Below are 10,244 nucleotides of genomic sequence, written 5' to 3'. Positions count from 1 at the left end.
ACTGTTGCCTCCACCCATTGAGTGCAATAACCCAGACACCCTTGTTTTGTACTGTGTTTCAGAGTTTCTCCCTGGGATTAAGCCCCACTAGGAGCTCTGGTAGCATAGTGTCTAAAGCACTTGACTGCTAACCAGAAGGCTGGTGGTTCAAACCCACCAGCCACTCCTCGGAAGGAAGATGGGGCAATGTACTTCCATAGTGATACTGCCTCAGAAACCCAAGGAGGGGTCGTTCTGAGTCAGGTCTGACTTGACGGCACATAACAACATCCACAGTCACAGCTGACTTGAAAGCAGACCCCTTATTGGTTTCCTTCCCTTCTGAGTCTCAGTTCCTCACTCTTCTACTGGCATTTCCTGTTCCTCTCAACTACACCTTGCATCTTGTCTCGGTTCTGCCTCAGGAGGAACCAACACTAAGGTGTCCTAATTTGCCATATGTGCTTTCAAATTTATTATCTCAGTTAATTCTCTAAGCAACATCATCCTATGGTTCATAATGAGGAAAGAGAGGCTCAGTTACTAGCCGTGGCTGTGGTAGAAGCTTTCTCTCTCTCTCACTCTGAAGTCTATCTGCAGTTGGGTTGCTCCCAGGCTGGGCCATGCCTTAGGGCTTCAGGTTTGGCTACAAAAATCCTCACAGCTTCTCTTCATTGCCTCTGAGGATATGTCAGGCTGGAGAAATTTCCTCCTAGGACTATGTTCTTGCTGCTAAATTGCTGCTAAAATAGTCTGAAAGGGTTTTAGCCCACTTTTCTAATGGCTCCTCTTGGCACTTTCCAAGGTGGCAAAGGACAAAAGAAAAAGGGTGAAATGGAACATTTTTGAGCCCTTACAATGCTAAAAAATATAGGCTTCTGCCTCCTAAGATGAGATTCTCTCTCAACAGAGGGAGGTAATTTCCACTTTACTCTACAAGACAAAATAAAACGATCACCGTTCTGTCAGTTTTCTAGCTTGGAGTTCTTCCAGGTGATTTTATTTCCAGCAGTGCCACTATCAACAGTGTCTTAGTTGTGGCTTAGCCACTTGCAAGCCTTAACAAATGCCTCTGTAGGAGCATTCTTGGGGACTCATTTCTGAAAGGGCCTGCACATCTTACAAAGATCAGAAAAATTTGTACATTGTTTTTGAACATGGAATGCAACAGGGTTTTAGGACCTTTTTTTAAAAAAGTATAGTCTTATGAGAGTGACTTAAAAATGTGGAGAAATAAACCCCTTTTCAAAAGATACTCCTAACCCACAAACCTACTCTTGACTGGTTTCCACGGGCAAATAGACCTTCCATCCCTCCATATGTATGGGCTCCCCATACTGCTGCCCCTTTGCTTTTTCTAGACACAAAAGCCAAACACTTCCATTGCAGTACATTTTCTCTGAAAACACTTGACCCACGAATTCCACAAACACTCTGTTTTCAAGTTGTCGAAAATAGAGGCACAGAAGAGAGAAGTGACAGCTTTAGTGTTATTCATGGTACTGAGGGAAGGAGGGCTGCCTGGGAGAACCTGCCCTTAGGAATTAGACAAACTTTTATACCATTTGGTGCTTGAAAAGAACCACTAGAAGGGGCCAGTGTGGAGGGTGTTTTAGGGTGAATTCAGCAAATACCTTAGAATATAAGGGTATTTTTTTTTCCTTTCTCAAATTATCCTGCAGAAAACAGGGAATTGTCAATACCATTTTGTCAATAACAAATATTTGTTGAGTACCTAATATGTGCTAGGAAATGCTCTAGACCAGGGACTGGCAAGCTTTTTCTGTAAAAGGACCGGATAGTAAATATTTTAGGATTTGTAAGCCATACAGCCTCTGTTGCAACTGTTCAGTTTTGCAACTGTAGCACAAAAACAATACATAAGTGGATGGGCATGGCTGTATTCCAATAAAAAGTTATTTGAAAAAACAGATGGTGGGCCATATTTGTCCTATGGGCTGTGGTTTGCCTACCCCTGATCTAGGCAATGAGGATATGTTGTTGTTGGTGTTATGTGCCATCGAGTCGGACCCGACTCATAGTGACCCCTTCTTGGGTTTCCGAGGCAGTATTACTACGGAAATAGATTGACCCATCTTCCTTCTGAGGAGTGGTTGGTGGGTTTGAACCACCAGCTTTCTGGTTAGCAGTCAAGTGCCTTAGGCACTGCACTACCAGAGCTCCCAATGAGGATATAGTAGTTAACAAAGAAAGCAACAGCTCTGCCTTCAAGGAATTTACATTCTAATGCAAGTGCCCCTTTAAAATCTGAAACCTTACCAATGTGTAATTGGTAACAATGATTGTAATAAATGACTCAGCAGCAGCATTATACATGGATTAAAACAAAGCCTAGATGGAAGGGAAGATGGTGTGTGCTGGAAGTCTGGTGACGTGACTCAAAAGAGACCCCAAAGGGCACAGGTGGATTGCCTAATAAACAAGGTAAGCACAGGCTTATTAGTGCTTATATGTTAATCTGTAGTGAACAGTTTCATATGGGTTTCACTACATGGGTACTCTGTCCCTGTCAGGGATTGTAAATTTGAAAAGAGGTTTTGATTCTGTAGGAAGGTGCTGTGGGGTTGGGAAAGAGGCAGATGCCAGCCATACTTAGAAGTGGTAAAACAATCTGAAATTATTCATTACAGATTAGTAAGTAAGCACAGGTAAGCCCATGCTTACCTTTCTTATTGTGTAATCTGCCCCAGTTGATGTCAAACATACTTGTGATGAGTTTGAGTAGAATTACTTCATGAAATGTGAGAAACAATCGTTCTAAATTGATATATTATTTTTTAGATTTAACGTAAATGTTTGTGAATGAAAAAAGCATTTAAATGCTATAAGTAGACATTTGGCTATTTCTTCTACATTCTAGAAATCACATACTCAAGTTGGTCAGAATAATTTTTTTTTTTGGGTCTTCTCTTTGAGGAATGGAAGATTGCTTTGAGTTTCATCATGTAAGTTACCATCATCTCTTCATTTGGCCTAGCTTTTCTCTCTACATCCACTCTTGCTCCCCAGCACCCCTCACTGCCACAGGCAAGGTTTCCATATAGCTGCCAGAGCAATTATTTGAAAATGGCAATCAGATCATGTGGCTCTTCCTTTAAGAATGCTTCAATAGCTTCCCACCACATTTAGAATACTACCAAAAGTCTTTTCTATGACCTAGAAAACTCACTAGGACCTGGCCTTTGCCTCCTTGTCCAATCCTGATTCCTATTACTTCTTTCCTCTGTCACTCCATGATCCAGCTGGACTTACCTCCTCTCTGGGTCTTGACTCAGGGCCTTGCATTTGCTATTCCTTCTTTCTGCCTGGTTCTTCCTCAGATATCCATATGGTTGGATCCCTCACTTTATTCAGATCTCAGCTGGAATGCTACTTTGCCAGAGAGGCCTCCTTGACTTCTTTATCTAAAGAATCTCCTACTCACTCTCCATCTCCTTACTCCACTTCATTTTTGTTTTTAATACTTATTACTCTCTGACCTTGTTATTTATATGTTTGTGTATTTGCCTGTCCCACTGGACAACCTCTTTCTCAGTCCCCTAAGGATACAGTCATGGATTGAATTGTATTCCCCCCAAAATATGTCAACCTGGCTGATCCATGATTCTCAATGGTTTGGGAGTTATGTAATGATATAATTTGGCACTTTTGTGATGATGTAATAATCCTTTATGGTGTGATCTGATATGATCAACTAATCAGTTGTAGGAGGATAAGGGTGGGATGCAACACCCTTACTCAGGTCACAGCTCTAATCAGATATAAGAGGAGTTCCCCTGGTGTGTGGTCTGCATCACCTTTTATCTTACAATAGATAAAAGGAGAGAGAAGTGAGCAGAGGAAGAAGATCTGGGAATTTAGAAGATCCTTTGGACCCAGGGTCCTTGAGCTGAGAACCTCCCAGACCCAGGGGAAGATAATGCCAAGACACATGGAGATCTCCAAGGAATGATGGGCCCACAAATGTTGAAAGGAGACAAGGACTTTCCTCCAGAGCCAACAGAGAAAGAGAAAGACTTCCCCTAGAACTGGTGCCCTGAATTTGAACTCCTGGCCTCCTAAACTGTGATAGAATAAATTTCTGTTTGTTAAATCCACTCACTTGTGGTATTTCTGTTATAGCAGCACTAGGTAACTATGTATTTAGAAAACATGCAAATTCTCCTTTTGTTTCCAGTATTCCATCTGCAGACCTCTTTTTTCCAGACCTCTCTTCAACAGTGCAGTTCCCTTCATACACCTTTCAGGGACTTTCCATCAGTTTGCATGCCTAAGGCAGGTCAATTCCAGTGACAAGCCGAAAGTTCTAATATGGCCTTTCCTCTAATCTAGAAAACTCTTTAAACTACTAATCTGTCTTTCCCAGGCAAATGTTTCCCTGAATATTTGCTACTCTTTTTTGTTTTGGACTCATATACATGACCTGAGTCTAGTGACTATTTTATTTAGAAATTTCTTTTGGTATCTCTATAGAAACATGATGACCTAGGGACACTCAGCACAAAAACTAGGATCTTAGCTGTGAAGTAAGACAATTATGTTGCTCAAAACTGGCAGATAATTTCTTCTCTATTGTGAAAAATTGCTGGCTGGGCGGCTGAGTACCTTCACAAAGAAGGTTGCCCATGGTATAGTGACCTTTTCATTAGTTGCTCCTTTTCCTCTGCCTGCCTGTTCATTTCATCCTTCATCCAGTCTCCCACTGGCAGCTCTTCCCATCTCACCATCGATCTTTGCCTTCTCCATGTGTTCACTTTGAGTGATCACATGGCCCCTCCATTGTCTTTCTGTTTCCAAGCATTGTTTTGTCACCTTTTAGGCCCACTCAGGTATTTCATGTTGATGTTCCAGTCTTCCAAATGATGCCTCATCCCCTCCAAGAATGTTGGCATTAATCTTTATGATGATTCCCAAGTCCATGAAGGATTTTTTTCACCCCATCGGTCATGCTAGATTCTAACTTCATGGTCTCCTTTTTCATATCTCTTTGAAAGGTTTCTTTCTATGAAGCACATCATTTTGAATTCTTTTATTCCCTCTCTAGTGGGAGTTTCATTGCTTAGAATCTCTGAACCAATTTCCTTTTTAGATACTCTTCATAACTCTTGCAGGTGAAGTTACTGACTTTTTGCACTCAGACACACTTCTTTCCTCCTTTAGTGCCTAGAGGATGTGGTCTAGGGAGGAAGAGAAACTCTCCATGTCACCCTGCTTGCTTCTGGCTCTTGCTAATATTTTAAAAAAGGAATATTTATGCCTCTGTACCCTTATCAGCATAGATGGCTTGGGAATAAATAGGTCAAGGATTTGGATTTTAATTCTGACATTGTTATTGTCATTCTCTGAAGTTGATTTGGGGTTGATTTACCTTTTTAAAAAAGAAAGAGTAGCTTTGGAGTCTAAGATATTGCTATATTAGAGAAGACTAAGTTTACTAAATGAAGATTTCTTTCTTTTTAATTTAACTGTTATCCAGAGTCCTCCCTAGAGTTTATTTCAAGGATTACGAATACTGTAGCAATGCTATTCTTCAGTTTTATGATAAAATGATACATATTCCTTGCAGATACTTTGGGACATGTAGAAATATGTAAAGAAGCAAGAATTAAAAACCCCACACATAAGTCCATCATTGGGAGGAAAGACACTTTAAATATTTTGACATTTTTTCCTTTCAATCTTTTTTCTAATTCAGTGACATATTTCAGTGCAACTATTTCTATCAGAAGTTGGCAATCCACAAAGTGATATGTTGTTGTTGTTGTTGTTTGCCGTCGAGTCAGCCCCGACTCATAGCGACCCCTCCTTGGGTTTCCGAGGCAGTATCACTACGGAAGTAGGATTGCCCAACCTTCCTTCCGAGGATATAGAACTACATAATATATTTGCCATTGCCTATAATTTTAAATAAAAATTTTAATTCTGATCACTTTCCAGTCTTATAGAAATAATAGATTTCAGCACTGGAACGGGTCTTATTCATTTAAATGTCTGACCCTTCCTGATTGATGCATGAATCTTCTATAATTTTCCTAGAAAGTGTCATTTAGGTTCTGTTTGTTTGGCTCTGACCTTTACTCATGCCATTTCTTTTGCCTGGGATAAGCTTCCTTCATCTCTGTAGTTTTTAATTATCCTCTTTTCTCAAGTCCCTTTTCTAAAGGCTTACTTGATCTCCTCATATGAATAATTTTAGATATTTGTGGATATTTTCACTTGTTCATCCACTTACTTGTTTATTTATTTGAACAGTGCTATACTCTGAGCTTAGAACATAATATTTCTGAAACCTGATAGGGACATTTTCTATTTCAAAGAAATATCAGTTTCTTTTATTCAGAGATAGAGATTTTATATTGTCAGTGTGTGTGGAGGAAAGTGCTTTCTTTCTTTTCTTTCTGTGTGTGGGGGTGCTAACATTTCAATATACCTTTGATTATGGGAAGGTAAAGTGCAGATCTGGTTCGAGGAAAAATAGTTTGAGATAATGAGGAAGGAGGCAAACTCAAAATAATGGCAAGTGTTTTTCATAGTGGGCAGAGTTGTATGTCTGTAGACATAGTTTTGATACTTAGGGACAGGAAAGAGATTTTCCCCTCTCACTGGAAAGAAGGGTGCATCAGGCACTGGTCTCTAGGTGGGGAACTTCTTCTATCCATGGAGGTAAACTGGCTTTGAAACATGGCAGCATGTTTATTAGGGTCTGAGGAGAGAGATGACTGGCAGAAGATTCTTTTCAGAGGCATGACTTCTTGGACTGTGGGACAGTGAGATCTTACATCAAATTTTGTAGATACTGTGTTGTAACTCCTTTCTAGTATTGCCAAGCCTTTAGTAAAGATCTATTGAACTCCATAGTCTGCCTAAAGCTGTGTGTTGGGAAATTGAGGGAGCATCAATGCCCTCACTTGAGGAGAATTGGTACTATGTGTGCTCAGGTGGCCTGGGAAGCTGGTTACTTGATGCCAAACAGTGACCTTCAGAGAAGCCTTTAGTAATAATACAGTTGTAGATGTATTGGTGAAGAATATTAAATATACCATGAACTGTGAGAAATATAAACAAATCTGTCTAAGGAGTACAGCCAGAACACTCCTTAGAAGTGAGGATAGAAAGACTTCATCTCACGTACTTTGGACCTGTTATCAGGAGGGACCAATTTCTGGAGAGGACATAATGCTTGGTAAAGTAGAGGGTCAGCAAAAAGAGGAAGTCCCTTAATGAGTTGGAATGACATAGTGGCTGCAATAATGAGCTCAAACATAGCAATGATTGTGAGGGTGGTGCAGACAGGGCAGTGTTTTGCTCTGTGGTACATAGGGTTGTTATGAGTCAGTATTGACTTGATGGCACTTAATACAAATGTGACAGGTGACAGCCAAGATGAACCCTGGAAGACATATATCCCTCATGAACTCCAGAAGTACCTGGGGAGGGGAATGTTGTTAAAGGCTGTACTTTGCAGGAAGTAGGATAGAGTGGAATAAGAAGCCCACACCACTGTTTATTGTGTTTTAAAGCAAAAGGCAATTCCAGGGTTACAGAACTCAAGATATATTGTATATATTCTCAACAAGTATTTGTGGACCACTTATTCTGTGCCTGGCACTATGTTAAACATTTGAGACACAAAGATGTCTATGACATAGTCCTTGTTGTAATAAAAGTCATAATAACATGCACTGGCTTATCTTTATGATAACACAGAAATGCAATAAAACAAGGCCACTGTTGTAGTGGAGGTTTGTATGAGACCTCACTTAAATATTAAGTATGGGGTACCTGACTCTGCCTAAGAGAATGGGAAAGGCATAGGATATGTTCAAGGGGGGAAGTGATGTGTCAGCTGAGCCTAAAGGATTAATGGGAGTTCAAGATGGAGAAATAAATTTTAGGCAAAGAAGAGAACATGAGCTTATACAGAGGTGCAAAATAGTATAACTTTTGGAGAACTGGAGTAGTTTAGTAGAGAGAAAGGGTAGAAGGCTTTGTTGGAGAGGGGCACTTGGGGCAGGAGACAGGTGGGAGAAGAACTTAAAGAAATAGAAAAGAGCTTATATGATACAGTAAGGTCTTTGGATTTTGTGGACTTAATGAGGTGTATGGGTGTGTGTGTGTGTATGTATATATACATACATATATATAATGAACACTAGGGAGTTACATGATCAAATTTTTTTTGGTAAGGAACACAATGAAAACCATAAAAAATATCTTCAGGCAGAGTCTGACAATCAAAGCAGAGGGGAGATAAGTTCACCCAGGGAGAAGATAAAGAGGGCTAACCACAAACAATGCTTAAGACAATAACCGACTTTGTCGAATTGTATTTATTAAGAGGTCTTTGTTCTAGCTTCCAGGCCCAGTTTCCTATCAGATATTAATTGAAAATGAATGGAATAAAAGTGGCAATGATTGTCCTCCCTGAAATTATGTTGTTGTTGTTAGGTGCTGTGGAGTCAATTCCAACTCATAGTGACACTCTACAACAGAGCAAAACACTACCCAATTTTGTGCCATCCTCACAATCCTTGCTATGCTTGAGCCCATCATTTCAGCCACTGTGTCAATCCATCCTGTTGAGGGCCTTGCCTTGTTCACTGATCCTCCCTCTACTTTACCAAGCATGCTATCCTTCTCCAGGGAATGATCCCTTCTGACAATAGGTGAGATGAATTCTGGCCATTCCCGCTTCCAAGGAGCATTCCAGCTGCACTTCATCCGGGATAGATTTGTTAATTCTTTTGGCAGTCCATGGTATTTTCAGTATTCTCCACCAACACTACAATTCAAAGGCATCGACTCTTCAGTCTTCTTTATTCATTGTCCATCTTTCACATGCATATGAGGTGACTGAAAATACCATGGTTTGGGTCAGAAGCATCTTAGTCTTCAAAGTGGTATTTTTTTTTTTCTTAACACTTTAAAGAAGTCTTTTGCAGTAGATTTGCCCAATGCAATACAACATCTGATTTCCAGACTGCTGCTTCCATGGGTGTTGACTGTGGATTCAAGTAAAATGAAATCCTTGACAACTTCAGCCTTTTGCCATTTACCGTGATGTTGCTTATTGGTCCAGTTGTGAGGATTTTCATTTCTTTATGTGGAGGTGTGGGAGCTCTGGTGGCGTGGTGCCTAAGGCATTTGACTGCTAACCAGAAGGCTGGCGGTTCAAACCCACCAGCCACCTCTCAGATGGAAGATTGGGCTATCTACTCCTGTAGTGATACTGCCTCAGAAACCCAAGGAGGGGTTGCTATGAGTCGGATCTGACTTGATGGCAGTGAGTTTAGTTTGGTTTTTGGATGTGGAGGTGTAATCCATACTGAACACTGTAGTCTTTAATCATCATCAGTAAATGCTTCAAGTCATCTTCACTTTCAGCAAGCAAGATTGTATCCTTTACATATCACAAGTTGTTAATTGTTCTTCCACCAATCCTGATGACATATTCTTCTGCATATACTCTAGCTTTTTGGATGATTTTCTCAGTATACAGACTGGATAAGTATGGCAAAAGGATACAGCCCTCATGTACAACGTTCCTGATTTTAAAACATGAACTATACCCTTGTTCTGCTCAAACAACAGCCTCTTGATCTACAATTAAGTGTCCTGGAATTCCCATTCTTCTCAATATTATCCATAATAAGTTATTATCTACACAATGGAATACCTTTGCATAGTCAATAAAACACAGGTAAGACATCTTTCTGGTATTCTCTGCTTCCAGCCAAGATCCATCTAACAACAATGATATCCCTCATTCCATGTCCTCTTCTGAATCCAGCTTGCATTTCTGGAAGTTCACTGTCAATATACTGCTGCAACCATTTTTGAATTATCTTCAGAAAGATTTTACTTGCATTTGATACTAATGATATTGTTTGAAAATTTCCACATTCTGTTGGATCACCTTTCTTTGGAATGGGCACAAGTATCCATCACTTCCAGTCAGTGGGGCAGATACCTATCTGTCTTCCAAATTTTTGCATAAATGACTAAGCACCTCCAGCAATGCATCTGTTGAAACATCTCAATGAGTATTATGCCAATTCCTGGAGCCTTGTTTTTCACCAATTCCTTCAGTGCAGCCTCAACTTCTTCCTTCAGTATTATTGGTTCTTTTTTTTTAAAATTATTTTTATTTGGGTGAAGATTTACAGAGCAAATTCACTTTCCATACAGCAGTTCACATATACTTTGTCTCATGTCATTGACCACAGTTTACCACAATGCAACAG

The sequence above is a fragment of the Orycteropus afer genome, unplaced genomic scaffold, assembly GCF_000298275.1.
Source record: "Orycteropus afer afer isolate SDZICR_OR568_19922 unplaced genomic scaffold, OryAfe1.0 scaffold00026, whole genome shotgun sequence".
Classification (NCBI taxonomy): domain Eukaryota; kingdom Metazoa; phylum Chordata; class Mammalia; order Tubulidentata; family Orycteropodidae; genus Orycteropus; species Orycteropus afer.
This window is presented reverse-complemented; position numbering follows the sequence as displayed.